The 19,608-nt window shown below is 57.9% G+C and overlaps 1 long non-coding RNA gene across 1 annotated transcript in view; it reads left to right on the top strand.

The window, feature by feature from the left end:
- The window catches only part of LOC309978923, a 289,495-nt gene that overhangs the window by 165,063 nt on the left and 104,824 nt on the right, over positions 1-19,608 (top strand). The gene's annotated exons all lie outside the window — the stretch shown is intronic.

Raw genomic sequence — 19,608 nt, 5'->3', positions numbered from 1 at the left:
TAGTGTGAGCGTACGGGTTAGGATTAGGGGACGGGTGAGGGGAAGGCTTCGGGGAAGGGTTAGGGTTAGGGATCGGGCTAGGATTAGGGTTAGAGTTAGGGGACGGGGACGGTTTAGGGTCAAGGTGAGCGTACGACAACGGTTTAGGGGGAGTGTACGTGTGAGGGCGCGGTTAAGTGTGAGCGTTCGGGTTAGATTTATGGGACGGGTGAGGGGAAGGCTTCGGGGAAGGGTTAGGGTTCAGGCTATGGTTAGGGTTAGGGGACGGGGACGGTTTAGGGTCCATGTGAGGGTACGACTACGATTTAGGGGGAGTGTACGTGTGAGTGCGCGGGTTAGTGTGAGCGTACGGGTTAGGATTAGCGGACTGGTGAGGGGAAGGCTTCGGGGAAGGGTTAGGGTTAGGGTTCGGGCTAAGGTTAGGGTTAAGAGACGGGGACGGTTTAGGGTCCAGGTGAGGATACGACAACGGTTTAGGGGGAGTGCACGTGTGAGGGCACGTGTTAGTGTGAGCGTACGGGTTAGGATTAGGGGACGGGTGAGGGGAAGTCTTCGGGGAAGGGTTAGGGTTAGGGTTCGGGCTAGGGTTAGGGTTAGGGGACGGGGACGGTTTAGGGTCTAGGTTAGGGTACGACAACACTTTAGGGGGAGCGTACGTGTGAGGGCACTGGTTAGTGTGAGCGTACGGGTAAGGATTAGGGGACGGGTGAGGCGAAGGCTTCGGGGAAGGGTTAGGGTTAGGTTTCGGGCTAGGGTTAGGGTTAGGGGACGGGGACGGTATAGGGTCCTGGTGAGGGTACGACAATGGTTGAGGGGGAGCGTATGTGTGAGGGCGCGGGTTAGTGTCAGCGTACGGGTTAGGATTAGGGGACGGGTGAGGGGAAGGCTTCGGGGAAGGGTTAGGTTTAGGGTTTCGACTAGGGTTAGGGTTAGGGGACGGGGAGGGTTTATGGTCCAGGTGAGGGTACGACAACTGTTTAGGGGGAGCATACGTGTGAGGGCGCGGGTTAGTGTGAGCGTACGGATTAGGGTTATGGGACGGGTGAGGGGAAGGTTTCGGGGAAGGGTTACGGGTAGGGTTCGGGGTAGGGTTAGGGTTAGGGGACGGGGACGGTTTAGGGTCAAGGTGAGGGTACGACAACGGTTTAGGGAGAGTGTACGTGTGAGGGCGCGGGTTAGTGTGAGCGTACGGGTTAGATTTAGGGGACGGGTGAGGGGAAGGCTTCGGGGAAGGGTTCGGTTTCGGGCTAGGGTTTGGGTTAGGGGACGGGGACGGTTTAGGGTACAGGTGAGGGTACGACAATGATTTAGGGGGAGTGTACGTGTGAGGGCGTGGGGTAGTGTGATCGTACGGGTTAGGATTAGGGGACGGGTGAGGGGAAGGCTTCGCGGAAGGGTTAGGGTTAGGGTTCGGGCTAGGGTTAGGGTTAGGGGACGGGGACGGTTTAGGGTCCAGGTGAGGGTAGGACAACGGTTTAGGGGGAGGGTACGTGTGAGGGCGCGGGTTAGTGTGAGTGTACGGGTTAGGATTAGGGGACGGGTGAGGGGAAGGCTTCGGGGAAGGTTTAGGGTTATCTTTCGGGCTAGGGTTAGGGGACGGGGACGGGGACGGTTTAGGGTCCAGGTGAGGGTACGACAACGCTTTGGGGGAGCGTACCTGTGAGGGCGCGGGTTAGTGTGAGCGTACGGGTAAGGATTAGGGGACCGGTGAGGGGAAGGCTTCGGGGAAGGGTTAGGGTTAGGGTTCGGGCTAGGGTTAGGGTTAGGTGACGGGGACGGTTTAGGGTCAAGGTGAGGGTATGACAACGCTTTAGGGGGAGGGTACGTGTGAGGGCGCGGGTTAGAGTGAGCGTACGGGTTAGGATTAGGGGACGTGTGAGGGGAAGGCTTCAGGGAAGTGTTAGGGTTAGGGTTCGGGCTAGGGTTAGGGTTAGGGGAAGGGGACGGTTTAGTGTCCAGGTGAGTGTATGACAACGGTTTAGCGGGACCGTACGTGTGAGGGCGTGGGTTAGTGTGAGCGTACGGGTTAGGATGAGGGGACGGGTGAAGTGAAGGCTTCGGGGAAGCATTAGGTTTAGGGTTCGGGCTGGGGTTAGGGTAAGGGGACTGGGATGTTTTAGGGTCAAGGTGAGGGTACGACAACGCTTTAGGTTTAGCGTACGTGTGAGCGCGCGGTTTAGTGTGAGCGTACGGGTTAGGATTAGGGGACGGGTGAGGGGAAGGCTTCGGGGAAGTGTTAGGGTTAGGGTTCGGGCTAGGCTTAGGGTTAGGGGATGGGGATGGTTTAGGGTCCAGGTGAGGGTACGACAACGCTTTAGGGGGAGCGTACGTGTGAGGGCGCGGGTTAGTGTGAGCGTACGGGTTAGGATTAGGGGACGGGTGAGGGGAAGGCTTCGGGGAAGTGTTAGGGTTAGGGTTCAGGCTAGGGTTAGGGTTAGGGGACGGGGAGGGTATAGGGTCAAGGTGAGGGTACGACAACGTTTTAGGGGGAGTGTACATGTGAGGGCGCGGGTTAGTGTGAGCGTACGGGTTAGATTTAGGGCACGGGTGAGGGTAAGGCTTCGGGGAAGGGTTAGGGTTAGGTTTCGGGCTAGGGTTAGCGATAGGGGACGGGGAAGGTTTAGAGTCCAGGTGAGGGTACAACAATGCTTTAGGGGGAGCGTACGTGTGAGAGCATGGGTTAGTGTGAGCGTACGGGTTAGGATTAGGGGACGGGTGAGGGGAAGGCTTCGGGTAAGAGTTACGGTTAGGGTTCGGGCTAGGGTTAGGGTTAGGGGACGGGGACGATTTAGGGTCCAGGTGAGGGTACGACAACGATTTAGGGGGAGTGTACATGTGAGGGCGCGGGTTAGTGTGAGCGTATGGGTTAGATTTAGGGAACGGGTGAGGGGAAGGCTTCGGGGAAGGGTTAGGGTTCGGGCTAGGGTTAGGTTTAGGGGATGGGGTCGGTTTAGGGTCCAGGTGAGGGTACGACAACGCTTTAATGGGAGAATACGTGTGAGGGCGCGGTTTAGTGTGAGCGTACGGGTTAGGATTATGGGACGGCTGAGGGGAAGGCTTCAGGGAAGGGTTAGGGTTAGGGTTCGGGCTGAGGTTAGCGTTAAGAGACGGGGACGGTTTAGGGTTAGGGTTAGGGTTTGGGCTAGGGTTAGGGTTTGGGAACGGGGAGGGTTTAGGATCCAGGTGAGTGTACGACAACTGTTTAGGGGGAGCGTACGTGTGAGGGCGCGGTTTAGTGTGAGCGTACGTGTTAGGATTAGGGGACGGGTGAGGGGAATGCTTCGGGGAGGTTTAGGGTTAGGGTTCGGGCTAGGGTTAGGGTTAGGGGACGGGGATGGTTTAGGGTCCCGGTGAGGGTACGACAACGGTTTAGGGGGAGCGTACGTGTGAGGGCGCGGGTTAGTGTGAGCTTACGGGTTAGGATTAGGGGATGGGTGAGGGGAAGGCTTCGGGGAAGGGTTCGGGTTAGGGTTCGGGCTAGGGTTAGGTTTAGGGGACGGGGACGGTTTAGGGTGCAGGTGGGGGTACGACAACGGTTTAGGGGAGCGTACGTGTGAGGGCACGGGTTAGTGTGAGCGTACGGATTAGGATTAGGGGACGGGTGAGGGGAAGGCTTCGGGGAAGGGTTAGGGTTAAGGTTCGGGCTAGGGTTAGGGTTAGGGCACGGGGACGGTTTAGGGTCCAGGTGAGTGTACGACAATGGTTTAGGGGGAGCGTATGTTTGAGGGCGCGGGTTAGTGTGAGCGTACGGGTTAGGATTAGGGGACGGGTGAGGGGAAGGCTTCGGGGAAGGTTTAGGGTTAGGGTTCGGGCCTGGGTTAGGGTTAGGGGACGGGGACGGTTTAGGGACCAGGTGAGGGTACGACAACGGTTTAGGGGGAGCGTACGTGTGAGGGCGCGGGTTAGTGTGAGCGTACGGGTTAGGATTAGGGGACGGGTGAGGGGAAGGCTTCGGGGAATAGTTAGGGTTAAGGTTCGGGCTAGGGTTAGGATTAGGGTATGGGGACGGTTTAGGGTCCAGGTGAGGGTACGACAACGGTTTAGAGGGAGCGTACATGTGAGGGCGCGGGTTAGTGTGAGCGTACGGGTTAGGATTAGGGGACGGGTGAGGGGAAGGCTTCGGGGACGTGTTAGTGTTAGGGTTTGGGTAGGGTTAGGGTTAGGGGATGGGGACGGTTTAGGGTCCAGGTGAGGGTACCACAACGGTTTAGGGGCAGCGTTCGTGTGAGCGGGCTGTTTAGTGTGAGCGTACGGGTTAGGATTAGGGGACGGGTGAGGGGAAGGCTTCGGGGAAGGGTTAGGGTTAGGGTTCGGGCTAGGGTTAGGGTTAGGGGACGGGGATGGTTTAGGGTCCAGGTGAGGGTATGACAACGGTTTAGGGGGAGCGTACGTGTGAGGGCGCGGGTTAGTGTGAGTGTACGGGTTAGGATTAGGGGACGGGTGAGGGGAAGGCTTCGGGGAAGGTTTAGGGTTAGGGTTCGGGCTAGGTTTAGTGTTAGGGGACGGGGACGGTTTAGGGTTCAGGTGAGTGTACGACAACGGTTTAGGGGGAGCGTAAGTGTGAGGGCGCGGGTTAGTGTGAGCGTACGGGTTAGGATTAGGGGACGGGTGAGGGGAAGTCTTCGGGGAAGGTTTAGGGTTAGGGTTCGGGCTAGGGTTAGGGTTAGGGGATGGGGACGGTTTAGGGTCCAGGTGTGTGTACGAGAACGCTTTAGGGGCAGCGTACGTGTGAGCGGGCTGGATAGTGTGAGCGAACGGTTTAGGATTCGGGGATGGGTGAGGGGAAGGCTTCTGGGAAGGGTGAGGGTTATGGTTCGGGCTAGGGTTAGGGTTAGGGGATGGGGACGGTTTAGGGTCCAGGTAAGGGTATGACAACGGTTTAGGGGGAGCGTACTTTTGAGGTCGCGGGTTAGTGTGAGCGTACGGGTTCGGATTAGGGGACGGGTGAGGGGAAGGCTTCGGGGAAGGGTTAGGGTGAGGATTCGGGCTAGGGTTCGGATTAGGGGACGGGGACGATTTAGGGTCAGGTGAGGGTACGACAACGGTTTTAGGGGGAGTGTACGTGTGAAGACGTGGGTTAGTGTGAGCGTACGGGTTAGGATTAGGGGACGGGTGAGGGGAAGGCTTCTGGGAAGGTTTAGGGTTAGGGTTCGGGATAGGGTTTGGGTTAGGGGACGGGGACCGTTTAGGGTCCAGGTGAGGGTACGACAACAGTTTAGGGGGAGCGTACGTGTGAGGGCGCAGGTTAGTGTGAGCGTACGGGTTAGGATTAGGGAAGGTGTGAGGGGAAGGCTTCGGGGAAGGTTTAGGGTTAGGGTTCGGGCTTGGGTTAGGGTTAGGGGACGAGGACGGTTTAGGGTCAAGGTGAGGGTACGACAACGCTTTAGGGGGAGCGTACGTGTGAGGGCGTGGGTTAGTGTGAGCGTACGGGTTAGGATTAGGGGACGGGTGAGGGGAAGGCTTCGGGGAAGGGTTAGGGTTAGGGTTCGGACTAGGGTTAGGGTTAGGGGACGGGGACGGTTTAGGGTCCAGGTGAGGGTACGACTACGGTTTAGGGGGAGCGTACGTGTGAGGGCACAGGTAAGTGTGAGCGTACGGGTTAGGATTAGGGGATGTGTGAGGGGAAGACTTCTGGGACGGGTTAGGGTTAGTGTTTGGGTAGGGTTAGGGTTAGGGGATGGGGAAGGTTTAGGGTCCAGGTGAGGGTACGACAACGGTTTAGGGGCGGCGTACGTGTGAGCGGGCTGATTAGTGTGAGCGTACTGGTTAGGATTAGGGGACGGGTGAGGGGAAGGCTTCGCGGAAGGGTTAGAGTTAGGGTTCGGGCTAGGGTTAGTGTTAGGGTACTGGGACGGTTTAGGGTCCAGGTGAGGGTACGACAACGTTTTAGGGGGTGCGTACGTGTGAGGGCGCGGGTTAGTGTGAGCGTACGAGTTAGGATTAGGGGACGGGTGAGGGGAAGGATTCGGGGAAGGGTTAGGGTTAGGGATCAGGCTAGGGTTAGAGTTAGGAGATGGGGACGGTTTAGGGTCAAGGTGAGGGTACGAAAACGGTTTTGGTGGAGCGTACGTGTGAGGGCACGGGTTAGTGTGAGCGTATGGGTTAGGATTAGGGGATGGGTGAGGGGAAGGCTTCGGGGACGGGTTAGGGTTAGGCCTCGGGCTAGGGTTAGGTTTAGGGGATGGGGACGGTTTAGGGTCCAGGTGAGGGTACGACAACGGTTTAGGGGGAGCGTACATGTGAGGGCGCGGGTTAGTGTGAGCGTACGGGTTAGGATTAGGAGATGGGTGAGGGGAAGGCTTCGGGGAAGGGTTAGGTTTAGGGTTCGGGCTAGGGTTAGGGTTAGGGGACGGGGACAGTTTAGGGTCCAGGTGAGGGTACGACAACGGTGTAGAGGGAGCCTAAGTGTGAGGGCACGTTTTAGTGTGAGCGTACGGGTTAGAATTAGGGGACGGGTGAGGGGAAGGCTTCGGGGAAGTGTTAGGGTTAGGGATCGGACTAGGATTAAGGTTCGGGGATGGGGAGTGTTTCGGGTACAGGTGAGGGTACGACAACGGTTTAGGGGGAGCGTACGTGTGAAGACGTGGGTTAGTGTGAGCGTACGGGTTATGATTAGGGGACGGGTGAGGGGAAGGCTTCGGGGAATGGTTAGGGTTAAGGTTCGGGCTAGGGTTAGGGTTAGGGGATGGGGACGGTTTAGGGTCTAGGTGAGGGCACGACAATTGTTTAGGGGGAGCGAACGTGTGAGGGCGCGGGTTAGTGTGAGCGTACGGGTTAGGATTAGGGGACGGGTGAGAGGAAGGCTTCGGGGAAGTGGTAGGGTTAGGGTTCGGGCTAGGGTTAGGGTTAGGGGACGGGAACTGTTTAGGGTCCAGGTGAGGGTACGACAATGGTTTAGAGGGAGCGTACATGTGAGGGCGCAGGTTAGTGTGAGCGTATGGGTTAGGATTGGGGGACGGGTGAGGGGAAGGCTTCGGGGAAGGGTTAGGGTTAGGGTTCGGGCTAGGGTTAGTGTTAGGAGATGGGGACGGTTTAGGGTCAAGGTGAGGGTACGAAAACGGTTTTGGAGGAGCGTACGTGTGAGGGCACGGGTTAGTGTGAGCGTACGGGTTAGGATTAGGGGATGGGTGAGGGGAAGGCTTCGTGGACGGGTTAGGGTTAGGCCTCGGGCTAGGGTTAGGTTTAGGGGATGGGGACGGTTTAGGGTCCAGGTGTGGGTACGACAATGATGTAGGGGGCGCGTACGTGTGAGGGCGCGGGTTAGTGTGAGCGTACGGGTTAGGATTAGGGGACGGGTGAGGGGAACGTTTTGGGGAAGATTTAGGGTTAGGGTTCGGGCTAGGGTTAGTGTTAGGGGACGGGGACGGTTTAGGGTCCAGGTGAGTGTACGACAACGGTTTACGGGGAGCGTAAGTGTGATGACGTGGGTTAGTGTGAGCGTACGGGTTAGGATAAGGGGACGGGTGAGGGGAAGGCTTCGGGGAAGTGTTAGGGTTAGGGATCGGACTAGGGTTAAAGTTAGGGGATGGGGAGGGTTTAGGGTCCAGGTGAGGGTAACACAACGGTTTAGGGGGAGCGTACGTGTGAGGGCGTGGGTTAGTGTGAGCGTACTGGTTAGGATTCGGGGACGGGTTAGGGGAAGGCTTTGGGGAAGGGTTAGGGTTCGGGTTCGTGCTAGGGTTAGGGTTAGGGGACGGGGACGGTTTAGGGTCCAGGTGAGTGTACGACAAAAGTTTAGGGGGAGCGTAAGTGTGAGGGCGTGGGTTATGTGAGCGTACGGGTTAGGATTAGGGGACGGGTGAGGGGAAGGCTTCGGGGAAGCGTTAGGGTTATGGTTAGGGCTAGGGTTAGGGTTAGGGGACGGGGAATGTTTAGGGTCCAGGTGAGGGTACGACAACGGTTTAGGGGGAGCGTAAGTGTGAGGGCGCGGGTTAGTGTGAGTGTACGGGTTAGGATTATTGGACGGGTGTGGGGAAGGATTCGGGGAAGGGTTAGGGTTAGGATTCGGGCTAGAGTTAAGGTTAGGGGACGGGAACGGTTTAGGGTCCAGGTGAGGGTACGACCACGGTTTAGGGGGAGCGTACGTGTGAGGGCACGGTTTAGTGTGAGCATACGGGTTAGGATTAGGGGATGGGTGAGGGGAAGGCTTCGGGGTCGGGTTAGGGTTAGGGTTTGGGTAGGGTTAGGGTTAGCGGACGGGGACGGTTTAGGGTCCAGGTGAGTGTACGACAACGGTTTAGGGGGAGCGTAAGTGTGAGGGCGCGTTTTAGTGTGAGCGTACGGGTTAGAATTAGGGGACGGGTGAGGGGAAGGCTTCGGGGAAGGGTTAGGGTTAGGGATCGGACTAGGGTTAAGGTTCGGGGATGGGGAGGGTTTCGGGTTCAGGTGAGGGTACGACAACGGTTTAGGGGGAGCGTACGTGTGAGGACGTGGGTTAGTGTGAGCGTACGGGTTATGATTACGGGACGGGTGAGGGGAAGGCTTCGGGGAATGGTTAGGGTTAAGGTTCGGGCTAGGGTTAGGGTTAGGGGATGGGGACGGTTTAGGGTCCAGGTGAGGGCCCGACAATTGTTTAGGGGGAGCGTACGTGTGAGGGCGTGGGTTAGTGTGAGCGTACGGGTTAGGATTAGGGGACGTGTGAGGGGAAGGCTTCGGGGAAGAGTTAGGGTTAGGGTTCGGGCTAGGGTTAGGGTTAGGGGATGGGGACGGTTTAGGGTCCAGGTGTGGGTACGACAACGCTTTAGGGGCAGCGTACGTGTGAGCGGGCTGGATAGTGTGAGCGTACGGGTTAGGATTAGGGGATGGGTGAGGGGAAGGCTTCTGGGAAGGGTTAGGGTTATGGTTCGGGCTAGGGTTAGGGTTAGAGGATGGGGACGGTTTATGGTCCAGGTAAGGGTACGACAACGGTGTAGGGGGAGCGTACGTGTGAGGGCCTGGTTTAGTGTGAGCGTACGGGTTCGGATTAGAGTACGGGTGAGGGGAAGTCTTCGGGGAAGTGTTAGGGTGAGGGTTCGGGCTAGGGTTAGGGTTAGGGGACGGGGACGGTTTAGGTTCCTGGTGAGGGTACGATAACGGTTTAGTGGGAGCGTAAGTGTGAGGGCGCGGGATATTGTGAGCGTACGGGTTAGGATTAGGGGACGTGTGAAGGGAAGGCTTCGGGGAAGGGTTAGGGTTAGGGTTCGGGCTAGGGTTAGGGTTAGGAGATGGGGACGGTTTAGGGTCAAGGTGAGTGTACGAAAACGGTTTTGGTGGAGCGTACGTGTGAGGGCACGGGTTAGTGTGAGCGTACGGGTTAGGATTAGGGGATGGGTGAGGGGAAGGCTTCGGGGACGGGTTAGGGTTAGAGTTCGGGCTAGGGTTAGGGTTAGGGTACGGGGACGGTTTAGGGTCCAGGTGAGGGTACGACAACGGTTTAGGGGGATCCTACGTGTGAGGGCGCGGGTTAGTGTGAGCGTACGGGTTAGGATTTGGGGACGGGTGAGGGGAAGGCTTCGGGGAAGTGTTAGGGTTAGGGTTCGGGCTAGGATTAGGTTTAAGGGACGGGGACGGTTTAGGGTCCAGGTGAGGGTACGACAACGGTTTAGGGGGAGCGTACGTGTGAGGGCGCGGGTTAGTGTGAGTGTACAGGTTAGGATTAGGGGACGGGTGAGGGGAAGGCTTCGGGGAAGGTTTAGGTTTAGGCTTCGTGCTAGGGTTAGGCTTAGGGGACGGGGACGGTTTAGGGTCCAGGTGAGGGTACGACAACTGTTTAGGGGGAGCGTACGTGTGAGGTCGCGGGTTAGTGTGAGCCTCGGGTTAGGAATAGGGCACGGGTGAGGGGAAGGCTTCGCGGAAGGGATAGGGTTAGGGTTCTGGCTAGGGTTAGGGTTAGGGGACGGGGACGGTTTAGGGTCCAGGTGAGGGTACGACAACGGTTTAGGGGGAGCGTATGTGTGAGGGCACGGGTTAGTGTGAGCGTACGGATTAGGATTAGGGGAAGGGTGAGGGGTAGGCTTCGGGGAAGGGTTAGGGTTAGGGTACGGGGTAGGGTTAGGGTTAAGGGACGGGGACGGTTTAGGGTCCAGGTGAGTGTATGACAACGGTTTAGGGGGAGCGTACATGTGAGGGCGCGGGTTAGTGTGAGCGTACGGGTTAGGATTAGGTGACGGGTGAGGGGAAGGCTTCGGGGAAGGGTTAGGTTTAGGGTTCGGGCTAGGGGACGGGGACGGTTTAGGGTCCAGCTGAGGGTACGACAACGATTTAGGGGGAGCGTACGTGTGAGGGCGCGGGTTAGTGTGAGCATACGTGTTAGGATTAGGGGACGGGTGAGGGGAAGGCTTCGGGGAAGGGTTAGGGTTAGGGTTCGGGCTAGGTTTAGGTTTAGGGCACGGGGACGGTTTTGGGTCCAGGTGGGGGTACGACAACGGTTTATGGGGAGCGTACGTGTGAGGGCACGGGTTAGTGTGAGCGTACGGGATAGGATTAGGGGACGGGTGAGGGGAAGGCTTCGGGGAAGTGTTAGGTTTAGGCTTCGGGCTAGGTTTAGGGTTAGGGGACGGAGACGGTTTAGGTTCCTGGTGAGGGTACGACAACGGTTTAGGGGGAGCGTATGTGTGAGGGCGCGGGTTAGTGTGAGCGTACGGGTTAGGCTTAGGGAACGGGTGATGGGAAGGCTTCGGGGAAGGGTTAGGGTTAGGGTTCGGGCTAGGGTTAGGGTTAGGGGATGGAGAAGGTTTAGGGTCTAGGTGAGGGTACGACAACGCTTTAGGGGGTGCGTACGTGTGAGGGCACGGTTTAGTGTGAGCGTACGGGTTAGGATTAGGGAACGGGTGAGGGGAAGGCTTCGGGGAAGTGTTAGGGTTAGGGTTCGGGCTAGGGTTAGGATTAGGGGACGGAGACGGTTTAGGGTCCAGGTGAGGGTACGACAACGGTTGAGGGGGAGCGTACGTTTGAGCGCGTGGGTTAGTGTCAGCATACGGGTTAGGATTAAGGGACGGTTGAGGGGAAGGCTTCGGGGAAGTGTTAGGGTTAGGGTTCGGGCTAGGGTTAGGGTTAGGGGACGGGGACGGTTTAGGGTCCAGGTGAGGGTACGACCACGGTTTAGGGGGAGCGTACGTGTGAGTGCATGGGTAAGTGTGAGCATACGGGTTAGGATTAGGGGATGGGTGAGGGGAAGGCTTCGGGGACGGGTTTGGGTTAGGGTTCGGGCTAGGGTTAGGGTTAGGGGATGGGTACGGTTTAGGGTCCAGGTGTGGGTACGACAACGGTTTAGGGGCAGCGTACGTGTGAGCGGGCTGGATAGTGTGAGCCTACGGGTTAGGATTAGGGGACGGGTGAGGCGAAGGCTTCGGGGAAGTGTTAGGGTTAAGGTTCGGGCTAGGGTTAGGGTTAGGGGATGGAGACCGTTTAGGGTCCAGGTGAGGGCACGACAATGGTTTAGGGGGAGCGTACGTGTGAGGGCGCGGGTTAGTGTGAGCGTAAGGGTTAGGATTAGGGGACGGGTGAGGGGATGTCTTCGGGGAAGGGTTAGGGTTAGGGTTCGGGCTAGGTTTAGGGTTAGGGGACGGGGACGGTTTAGGGTCCAGGTGAGGGTACGACAATGGTTTAGGGGGAGCGTACGTGTGAGGTCGTGGGTTAGTGTGAGCGTACGGGTTAGGATTGGGGGACGGTTGAGGGGAAGGCTTCGGGGAAGGGTTAGGGTTAGGGTTCGGTCTAGGGTTAGGGTTAGGGGACGGTGAAGGTTTAGGGTCCAGGTGAGGGTATGAAAACGGTTTAGGGGGAGCCTACATGTGAGGGTGCAGGTTAGTGTGAGCGTACGGGTTAGGATTAGGGGACGGGTGAGGGGAAGGTTTTGGGGAAGATTTAGGGTTAGGGTTCGGGCTAGGGTTAGTGTTAGGGGACGGGGACGGTTTAGGGTCCAGGTGAGTGTACGACAACGGTTTAGTGGGAGCGTAAGTGTGAGGACGTGGGTTAGTGTGAGCGTACGGGATACTATAAGGGGACGGGTGAGGGGAAGGCTTCGGGGAAGGGTTAGGGTTAGGGTTCGGGCTAGGGTTAGGGTTAGGGGACGCGGACGGTTTAGGGTCCAGGTGCGGGTACAACAACGGTTTATGGGGAGCGTACGTGTGAGGGTGTGGGTTAGTGTGAGCGTACTGGTTAGGATTCGGGGACGGTTTAGGGGAAGGCTTTGGGGAAGTGTTAGGGTTAGGGTTCGTGCTAGGGTTATGGTTAGGGGACGGGGACGGTTTAGGGTCCAGGTGAGGGTACGACAACACTTTACGGGGAGCGTACGTGTGAGGGCGTGGGTTAGTGTGAGCGTACGGGTTAGGATTAGGGGACGGGTGAGGGGAAGGCTTCGGGGAAGGGTTAGGGTTAGGGTTCGGGCTAGGGTTAGGGTTAGGGGACGGGGTCAGTTTAGGATCCAGGTGAGGGTACGACCACTGTTTAGGGGGAGCGTACGTGTGAGGGCATGGGTAAGTGTGAGCGTACGGGTTAGGATTAAGGGATGGGTGAGGGGAAGGCTTCGGGGACGGGTTAGGGTTAGGGTTTGGGTAGGGTTAGGGTTAGGGGATGGGGACGGTTTAGGGTCCAGATGAGGGTACGACAACGGTTTAGGGGCGGCGTACGTGTGAGCGGGCTGATTTGTGTGAGCGTACGGGTTAGGATTAGGCGATGTGTGAGGGGAAGACTTCGGGGAAGGGGTAGGGTTAGGGTTTGAGCTAGGGTTAGGGTTAGGGGATGTGGAAGGTTTAGGGTCCACGTGAGGGTACGACAACGGTTTAGGGGGAGTGTACATGTGAGGGCGAGGGTTAGTGTGAGCGTACGGGTTAGGATTAGGGGATGGGTGAGGGGAAGGCTTCGGGGAAGGGTTAGGGTTAGGGTTCTGGCTAGGGTTAGGGTTAGGGGACGGAGACGGTTTAGGGTCCAGGTGAGGGTACGACAACGGTTGAGGGGGAGCGTACGTGTGAGCGCGTGGGTTAGTGTCAGCGTACGGGTTATGATTAGTGGACGGGTGAGGGGCAGGCTTCAGGGAAGGGTTAGGTTTAGGGTTCGGGCTAGGGTTAGGGTTAGGGGACGGGAACGGTTTACGGTCCAGGTGAGGGTACGACAACGGTTTAGGGGGAGCGTACGTTTGAGGGCGCAGGTTAGTGTGAGCGTACGGGTTAGGATTAGGGGACGGGTGAGGGGAAGGCTTCGGGGAAGGGTTAGGGTTAGGGTTGGGGTTAGGGTTAGGGATAGGGAAGGGGAAGGTTTAGGTTCCAGGTGAGGGTACGACAACGGTTTAGGGGGAGCGTACGTGTGAGGTTGCGGGTTAGTGTGAGCGTACGGGTTAGGATTAGGGGACGGGTGAGGGGAAGGCTTCGGGGAAGGGTTATTGTTAGGGTTCGGGTAGGGTTAGGGTTAGGGGATGGGGACGGTTTAGGGTTCAGGTGAGGGTAAGACAACGGTTTAGGGGGAGCGTACGTTTTAGGGCGCAGGTTAGTGTGAGCGTACTGGTTTAGATTAGGGGACGGGTGAGGGGAAGGCTTCAGGGAAGGGTTACGGTTAGGGTTCGGGCTAGGGTTAGTGTTAGGGGATGGGGACGGTTTAGGGTCGAGGTGAGGGTATGACAACGCTTTATGGGGAGCGTGCGTGTGAGGGCGCGGGTTAGTGTGAGCGTACGGGTTAGGATTAGGGGACGGGTGAGGGGAAGGCTTCGGGGAAGGGTTAGGGTTAGGCTTCGGGCTAGGGTTAGGGTTAGGGGACGGGGACGGTTTAGGGTCCAGGTCAGCGTACGATAACGGTTTAGGGGGAGCGTACGTGTGAGGGCACGGGTTAGTGTGAGCGTACGGATTAGGATTAGGGGAAGGGTGAGGGGTAGGCTTCGGGGAAGGGTTAGGTTTAGGGTTCGGGCTAGGGTTAGGGTTAGGGAATGGGGACGGTTTAGGGTCCAGGTGAGGGTACGACAACGGTTTAGGGGGAGCGTACGTTTGAGGGCGCAGGTTAGTGTGAACGTACGGGTTAGGATTAGGGGACGGGTGAGGGGAAGGCTTCGGGGAAGGGTTAGGGTTAGGGTTCGGGCTAGGGTTAGGGTTAGGGGACGGGGACGGTTTAGGGTCCAGGTGAGGGTACGACAACTGTTTAGGGGGAGCATACGTGTGAGAGCGCGGGTTAGTGTGAGCGTACGGGTTATGATTCGGGGACGGGTGAGAGGAAAGCTTTGGGGAAGGTTTAGGGTTAGGGTTCGGGCTAGGGTTAGGTTTAAGGGACGGGAACGGTTTAGGGTCCAGGTGGGGGTACGACAACGTTTTAGGGAGAGCGTACGTGTGAGGGTACGGGTTAGTGTGAGCGTACGGGTTATGATTAGGGGAAGGGTGAGGGGAAGGCTTCGGGGAAGGGTTAGGTTTAGGCTTCGGGCTATGGTTAGGGTTAGGGGACGGAGACGGTTTAGGTTCCCGGTGAGGGTACGACAACGGTTTAGGGGGAGCGTACGTGTGAGGTCGCGGGTTAGTGTGAGCGTACGGGTTAGGATTAGGGGACGGGTGAGGGGAAGGCTTCGGGGAAGTGTTAGGGTTAGGGTTCGGGCTAGGGTTAGGGTTAGGGGACGGGGACGGTTTAGGGTCCAGGTGAGGGTACGACCACGGTTTAGGGGGAGCGTACGTGTGAGGGCATAGGTAAGTGTGAGCGTACGGGTTAGGATTAGGGGATGGGTGAGGGGAAGGCTTCGGGGACGGCTTAGGGTTAGGGTTTGGGTAGGGTTAGGGTTAGGGGATGGGGACGCTTTAGGGTCCAGGTGAGGGTACGACAACGGTTTAGGGGCGGCGTACGTGTGAGCGGGCTGATTAGTGTGAGCGTAGTGTTTAGGATTAGGGGACGGGTGAGAGGAAGGCTTCGGGGAAGGGTTGGGGTTAGGGTTCAGGCTAGGGTTAGGGTTAGGGTACTGGGACGGTTTACGGTCCAGGTGAGGATACGACAACGGTTTAGGGGGTGCGTACGTGTGAGGGCGTGGGTTAGTGTGAGCGTACGGGTTAGAATTAGGGGATGTGTGAGGGGAAGACTTCGGGGAAGGGGTAGGGTTAGGGTTTGAGCTAGTGTTAGGGTTAGGGTATGGGGACGGTTTAGGGTCCAGGTGAGGGTACGACAACCGTTTAGGGGGAGTGTACGTGTGAGGGCGCGGGTTAGTGTGAGCGTACGGGTTAGGCTTAGGGGACGGGTGAGGGGAAGGCTTCGGGGAAATGTTAGGGTTAGGGTTGAGGCTAGGGTTAGGGTTAGGGGACGGGGATGGTTTAAGGTCCAGGTGAGGGTATGACAACGGTTTAGGGGGAGCGTACGTGTGAGGGCGCGGGTTAGTGTGAGCGTACGAGTTAGGATTAGGGGATGGGTGAGGGGAAGGCTTCGGGGAAGGGTTAGGGTTAGGGTTCGGGCTAGGGTTAGGGTTAGGGGCCGGGGACGGTTTAGGGTCCAGGTGAGTGTACGACAACGGTTTAGGGGGAGCGTAAGTGTGAGGGCGCGGGTTAGTGTGAGCGTACGGGTTAGGATTAGGGGACGGGTGAGGGGAAGGCTTCGGGGAAGGGTTAGGGTTAGGGTTCGGGCTAGGTTTAGGGTTAGGGGATGGGGAAGGTTTAGGGTCAAGGTGAGGGAACGAAAATGGTTTAGGTGGAGCGTACGTGTGAGGGCACGGGTTAGTGTGAGCGTATGGGTTAGGATTAGGGGATGGGTGAGGGGAAGTCTTCGGGGACGGGTTAGGGTTAGGGTTCAGGCTAGGGTTAGGGTTAGGGGATGGGGACGGTTTAGGGTCCAGGTGTGGGTACGACAACGGTTTAGGGGCAGCGTCCGTGTGAGCGGACTGGATATTGTGAGCGTACGGGTTAGGATTAGGGGACGGGTGAGGGGAAGGCTTCGGGGAAGGGTTAGGGTTAGGGTTCGGGCTAGGGTTAGGGTTAGGGGACGGGGACGGTTTAGGGTCCAGGTGAGGGTACGACAACGGTTTAGGGGGAGCGTACGTGTGAGGGCGGGGGTTAGTGTGAGCGTACGGGTTAGGATTAGGGGATGGGTGAGGGGAAGGCTTCGGGGAAGTGTTAGGGTTAGGATTCATGCTAGGGTTAGGGTTAGGGGATAGGGACGGTTTAGGGTCCAGGTGAGGGTACGACAACGCTTTAGGGGGAGCGTACGTGTGAGGGCATGGGTAAGTGTGAGCGTACGGGTTAGGATTAGGGGATGGGTGAGGGGAAGGCTTCGGGGACGGGTTAGGGTTAGGGTTTGGGTAGGGTTAGGGTTAGGGGATGGGGACGGTTTAGGGTCCAGATGAGGGTACGACAACGGTTTAGGGGCGGCGTACGTGTGAGCGGGCTGATTAGTGTGAGCGTACGGGTTAGGATTAGGGGATGGGTGAGGGGAAGGCTTCGGGGACGGGTTAGGGTTAGGGTTTGGGTAGGGTTAGGGTAAGGGGATGGGGACGGTTTAGGGTCCAGGTGAGTGTACCACAACGGTTTAGGGGCAGCGTACGTGTGAGCGGGCTGTTTAGTTTGAGCGTACGGGTTAGGATTAGGAGACGGGTGAGGGGAAGGCTTCGGGGAAGGGTTAGGGTTAGGGTTCGGGCTACGGTTAGGGTTAGGGGACGGGGACCGTTTACGGTCCAGGTGAGGGTACGACAACGGTTTAGGGGGAGCGTATGTTTTAGTGCGCGGGTTAGTGTGAGTGTACGGTTTAGGATTAGGGGACGGGTGAGGGGAAGGCTTCGTGGAATGGTTAGGGTTAAGGTTCGGGCTAGGGTTAGGGTTAGGGGACGGGGACGGTTTAGGGTCCAGGTGAGGGTATGACAACGGTTTAGGGGTAGCGTACGTGTGAGGGCGCGGGTTAGTGTGAGCGTACGGGTTAGGATTAGGGGATGGGTGAGGGGAAGGCTTCGGGGACGGGTTAGGGTTAGGGTTTGGGTAGGGTTAGGGTAAGGGGATGGGGACGGTTTAGGGTCCAGGTGAGTGTACCACAACGGTTTAGGGGCAGCGTACGTGTGAGCGGGCTGTTTAGTTTGAGCGTACGGGTTAGGATTAGGAGACGGGTGAGGGGAAGGCTTCGGGGAAGGGTTAGGGTTAGGGTTCGGGCTACGGTTAGGGTTAGGGGACGGGGACCGTTTACGGTCCAGGTGAGGGTACGACAACGGATTAGGGGGAGCGTACGTTTTAGTGCGCGGGTTAGTGTGAGTGTACGGTTTAGGATTAGGGGACGGGTGAGGGGAAGGCTTCGTGGAATGGTTAGGGTTAAGGTTCGGGCTAGGGTTAGGGTTAGGGGACGGGGACGGTTTAGGGTCCAGGTGAGGGTATGACAACGGTTTAGGGGTAGCGTACGTGTGAGGGCGCGGGTTAGTGTGAGCGTTCGGGTTAGGATTAGGGGCCGGGTGAGGGGAAGGCTTCGGGTAAGGGTTAGGGTTACGGTTCGGGCTAGGGTTATGGTTAGGGGACGGGGAAGGTTTAGGGTCCAGGTGAGGATACGACAACGGTTTAGCGGGATCCTACGTGTGAGGGCGCGGGTTAGTGTGAGCGTACGGGTTAGGATTTGGGGACGGGTGAGGGGAAGGCTTCGGGGAAGGGTTAGTATTAGGGTTCGGGCTAGGGTTAGGGTTAAGGGACGGGGACGGTTTAGGGTCCAGGTGAGGGTACGACAACGGTTTAGGGGGAGCGTACGTGTGAGGGCGCGGGTTTGTGTGAGTGTACGGGTTAGGATTAGGGGACGGGTGAGGGGAAGGCTTCGGGGAAGGTTTAGGTTTAGGCTTCGGGCTAGGGTTAGGCTTAGGGGACGGGGACGGTTTAGGGTCCAGATGAGGGTATGACTACGGTTTAGGGGGAGCGTACATGTGAGGTCACGGGTTAGTGTGAGCCTCGGGTTAGGAATAGGGCACGGGTGAGGGGAAGGCTTCGCGGAAGTGATAGGGTTAGGGTTCGGGCTAGGGTTAGGGTTAGGGCACGGGGACGGTTTAGGGTCCAGGTGAGGGTACGACAACGGTTTAGGGGGAGCGTACGTGTGAGGGCATGGGTTAGTGTGAGCGTACGGATTAGGATTAGGGGACGGGTGAGGGGTAGGCTTCGGGGAAGGGTTAGGGTTAGGGTTCGGGGTAGGGTTAGGGTTAGGGGACGGGGACGGTTTAGGGTCCAGCTGAGTGTACGACAATGGTTTACGGGGAGCGTACGTGTGAGTGCATGGGTTAGTGTGAGCGTACGGGATAGGATTAGGGGACGGGTGAGGGGAAGGCTTCGGGGAAGTGTTAGGTTTAGGCTTCGGGCTAGGTTTAGGGTTAGGGGACGGAGAAGGTTTAGGTTCCTGGTGAGGGTACGATAACGGTTTAGTGGGAGCGTAAGTGTGAGGGCGCGGGATATTGTGAGCGTACGGGTTAGGATTAGGGGACGTGTGAAGGGAAGGCTTCGGGGAAGGGTTAGAGTTAGGGTTCGGGCTAGGGTTAGGGTTAGGAGATGGGGACGGTTTAGGCTCAAGGTGAGGGTACGAAAACGGTTTTGGTGGAGCGTACGTGTGAGGGCACGGGTTAGTGTGAGCGTACGGGTTAGGATTAGGGGACGGGTGAGGGGAAGGCTTCGGGGAAGTGTTAGGGTTAGGGTTCGGGCTAGGGTTAGGGGACGGGGACGGTTTAGGTTCCAGGTGAGGGTACGGCAACGGTTTAGGGGGAGCGTACGTGTGAGGGCATGGGTTAGTGTGAGCGTATGGGTTAGGATTAGGGTACAGGTGAGGGGAAGGCTTTGGGGAAGGGTTAGGGTTAGGGTTCAGGCTAGGTTTAGGATTAGGGGACGGGGATGGTTTAGGGTCCAGGTGAGGGAACGACAACAGTTTAGGGGGTGCGTACGTGTGAGGGCGTGGGTTCGTGTGAGCGTACGGGTTAGGATTATGGGACGGGTGAGTGGAAGGCTTCGGGGAAGGGTTAGGGTGAGGGTTCGGGCTAGGGTTTGGTTAGGGTACTGGGACGGTTTAGGGTCCAGGTGAGGGTACGACAACGGTTTAGGGAGTGCGTACGTGTGAGGGCGCGGGTTAGTGTGAGCGTACGGGTTAGGATTAGGGGATGTGTGAGGGGAAGACTTCGGGGAAGGGGTAAGGTTAGGGTTTGAGCTAGGGTTAGGGTTAGGGGATGGGGACGGTTTAGGGTCCAGGTGAGGGTACGACAACGGTTTAGGGGGAGCGTACGTGTGAGGGCGCGCGTTAGTGTGAGCGTACGGGTTCGGATTAGGGGACGGGTGAGGGGTAGGCTTCGGGGAAGGGTTAGGGTGAGGGTTCGGGCTAGGGTTAGAATTAGGGGACGGGGACGATTTAGGGTCAAGGTGAGGGTACGACAACGGTTTAAGGGGGAGTGTACGTGTGAAGACGTGGTTTAGTGTGAGCGTACGGGTTAGGATTAGGGGACGGGTGAGGGGAAGAATTCGGGGAAGAGTTAGGGTTAGGATTAGGGCTAGGGTTAAGGTTAGGAGACGGGGACGGTTTAGGGTCCAGGTGAGGGTACGACAACGGTTTAGGGGGAGCGTACGTGTGAGGGCGCGCGTTAGTGTGAGCGTACGGGTTCGGATTAGGGGACGGGTGAGGGGTAGGCTTCGGGGAAGGGTTAGGGTGAGGGTTCGGGCTAGGGTTAGAATTAGGGGACGGGGACGATTTAGG

The sequence above is a fragment of the Leucopleurus acutus genome, assembly GCF_964270905.1.
Source record: "Leucopleurus acutus genome assembly, contig: HAP1_SCAFFOLD_156, whole genome shotgun sequence".
NCBI classification, from domain to species: domain Eukaryota; kingdom Metazoa; phylum Chordata; class Mammalia; order Artiodactyla; family Delphinidae; genus Leucopleurus; species Leucopleurus acutus.
Note: the sequence above shows the minus strand (reverse complement) of the source record. Positions and strands in the feature narration are given on the sequence as shown.